The sequence below is a fragment of the Mus caroli genome, unplaced genomic scaffold (genome assembly GCF_978045245.1).
Source record: "Mus caroli unplaced genomic scaffold, Mus_caroli_1 scaffold_15, whole genome shotgun sequence".
Taxonomy (NCBI): Eukaryota; Metazoa; Chordata; class Mammalia; order Rodentia; family Muridae; genus Mus; species Mus caroli.
Window position 1 is genome coordinate 54133597 of NW_028227270.1, and position 3596 is coordinate 54137192.

A 3596-nucleotide genomic window follows, 5' to 3' on the forward strand; every position below is an offset into this window, starting at 1 on the left:
ATATAGTTCAGGTAATTTGTAGCATATTTTATGTTATACCATTCATCCACTTATAATTACTTTTACTTCATGTGCTTTATATAATAACTTTATAAATAAAGTTATGCCCTTTTTGGCTCTTTTATTTTGTTAAAGAGCATATAATTATATTTTCTAGATAGCCTGGATAAAAGACACACAGTCCTGGTATTTTATTTATAAGCTGTAAGCCTAGATTGGGCAGATTTTGAGCTATTCTAACTTACATCTCAGCCATATGCTTCTTATTACTTGCTGTTTCTCCAGACCATGTGCCCATGGTCCATCTCACATGCCAGCCTCCTCTCCTGATATCGTTCTTTTCTTCTGATCTCTACTAAGACCACTCAGTCTATCCTCAAGTCCCGCCTTTCTCTCTCTCTATTGCCCAATCAGAGGCTTTAGCCTTTGATTGTTCAATTAACTTGGGGAGTATGGTTTGCATGACAAAAATGATGTTCATGAGAGTTCACTCATCTTGGGGTAACCAGATCTTAGGGGCCAGTACTTAGCATTTCAATATATAACAGCACCATACCAGCCCCAACATCGCCCCCTTTTGTCTAAATAAAAAGGCTCTTTCTCTTAAAATAATAAACTATATGCAGTAAGAACAATATGAAACAATTCTGAAATCTATGGTGTGATAATTTAATTACATTCACAATGTCCAGTCCATTTGCATTTGGCAACTTAGGGCTTCTTTTGGGGACCCTAAGAAAATTGGGGACTGTATAAAAATTGGAGACTCTAAGAAAATTATGATATTGGTCAAATCCTGGAAGCAGTAGCTGTATCATTTGTTGTCCAGTCTCCCTGGGATGGGAAAGCGCCAGGTTTCATTGAAGTCCTTCATGGCTGGATCAGTTCGAAAGGCTGAATGAACTGAGGTCATCTGGGGTCAGCAGCCCTCCCTGAAGCTGTTCTGGAAGCTTCATTATTCTTATCACAGACTATGTTTCCTGAAGAAACAGCACTGAGGCACTCTGAGGCAGCATCCGGTGCTTGAGCATCCCTGAGGTATCCTTTTTTTTTTTTTTTTTTTTTTAACTTATTCACTTTACATCCTGCTAACTAGCCCACTCCCAAGATCCTTCCCTCATCCCCCATCACTGCTCCTCTTCTCCTCTAAGTGGGTGGGGGCCCCCTTAGGTATTCAATGCCCCCATCCCTGAACTTCAAGTCTCTGTGAAGCTAAGTGCTTCCTCTCCCACTGAGGCTAGAGAAGGCAGAAAACCTGTGTCCTGCCAGTTTTTTGGTGCTCTGGGTGGTCTGATGCAGGAGGACTGCTGGATGCTTTCCATGCGGCCCCGGGTGGGCATCTGGTTGTTAAGCCACTGAACCCACACGGCGGGTGGTGGACAAGTGGCAGCCCCAGGTACCAGGTCCTCAGTCTCTGGAATCCTACGCTGGATACAGTGGAGGAGCTGAGAACAGAATAGGGGCCCCAGGGCGGCACTAGGCCCTGGGGATGAAGAGAAGAAAGGGCAGGGGGAGAGGGGACTGTATGGTTCCCACGCGGGCGAGAGTCCTTGGTCAGGTCCATGGCGTAGGAGGCCTTCTGGTGGGAGGTTAGATGTGGCTCATTAGGAGAAAGCCTATCTCATCATTCAAGCAGGGCAGGCCTTTATGATCAGAGACAGTCTATGGATTTAGAGCTTTATTGTAGAAAGGCAGGGAGAAAGGAGAGAAGGTAGAAAGAGAGAGTCGGGCCATGGCTACCTGGAGAGAGCTGGAAAGGGAAAGAGAGAAAGAGAGCTAGGGAGTAAGAAAGGTGAAAGCTTAAGAGAGTGAGGTGGAAAGCCTGGCGTGGTGGCTCACGCCTTTAATCCCAGCACTCGGGAGGCAGAGGCAGGCGGATTTCTGAGTTCGAGGCCAGCCTGGTCTACAAAGTGAGTTCCAGGACAGCCAGGGCTATACAGAGAAACCCTGTCTCAAAAAAACCAAAAAAAAAAAAAAAAAAAAAAAAAAAAAAAAAAAAAAAGAGTGAGGTGGAGCCAAGCAGCCCCTCTTAAGTGGGCTGGGCTATCTTTCTGTTGCTAGGTAACTGTGGGGAGGAGTCTAGCCAGAATGCCAGAAGCTTGGGACATTGTCTATGTCACTGCTAGCCACCAGCCTCTCCTTTGGGGACTGTTGGGGGCGGTAACTTCGACAGGAGCCAGGAGTCCAGGAGACATGATCGAATGCCTTCTGTCCCATGTAGGTGAAAATTACCACCCACCGGGGTTCAAGACCTAAGCTCGACTGGAGACCAGGCTGTCTATGCATAGCCCATTGTCCCACAATTGAATTCTAGAACAGTTTGAGTTTGAGATTTAGCAGTGCCCTGTCATTGAGTTAGCAAAGACATTTTTAAGATTAACTGCTGTGTGTGTCTGTGTTTTTTATCCAAAGATCCAGTATTCTCTAGGTCAGGGGCTGATAGCACTGCCTGTTCCCAGAGCTTAGGTGGGGTAGCAAAAGGTTCATGTAACACTTTAGTATGCAATTTTACTCAAAGCATATACATTCTGTGATCTCATTTTCTGAATCTGTTTTGTTTTTTGAGTGGGGAGCCATGTATACCAAACATGTTTCAAACTTTCTATATGTCTATAGGTGACCTTGGACTCCTATTCCTATCTCCAGTAACCAACATCTGGGATTTTCAACATGTAAAACCACAGTTGCTTCTATACAAGCATCTTTAGTTTGAAGTTCCAGTTATTTGGACCAACACTTTTTCACATGTTCATTGTCTGTTTTCATTTCTCATTTTAAGAATTGTCTCTCAGAATATTAGCTCATTTTTTGAATCCATGTTTGCCTTGTGATGTGAAACATTTGGGGTGGGTGAGATGGCTCAGAGGTTGAGAGCACTGGCTGTTCTTCCGCGGGTCCTGAGTTCAAATACCAGCAACCACATGGTGGCTTACAACCATCCATAATGAGACCTGACGCCCTCTTCTGGTGTGTTTGAGGACAGCTACAGTGTACTTACATATAATAATAAATCTTAAAAAAAAAAAAAACAGAAACAAACAAAAAAACAAACAAACACAGCTGGGCAGTGGTGGCGCACACCTTTAATCCCAGCACTTGGGAGGCAGAGGCAGGCGGATTTCTGAGAGGCCAGCCTGGTTTGTAGAGTGAGTTCCAGGACAGCCAGGGCTATACAGAGAAACCCTGTCTGGAAAAACAAACCAAACCAAAGCAAAACAAAACCAAAACCAAAACATTTTGTAGGAAGCAGGTTGAGTTTTAAAATCACAATATATGGACTCAAAGTATCCAGTACACATAATAAACATTGCTGTCAAAGGTTCAACTCATACTCATTTTGAAAATCCGAAAATTTAAACGCGGTACCCTGACTCCCTGTGGCTATCCACCTTCAGAAGTGGCTTGTTTCTACCCATTGTCTTTGGCAAACAGCCTGACCGTGACTTTTTCTGAACGTTTCAAACTTTTTCAACTTTTTCTGAACGTTTCAAATCACGTAGCACGGCTTTGTGAAACTCGCTCGCAGAGAATTGTGGGAAACGTAGTCTCGCCCGCGGCGACGTCACAAACAGGGACTCTGGGAAGGGCGCTTCCGT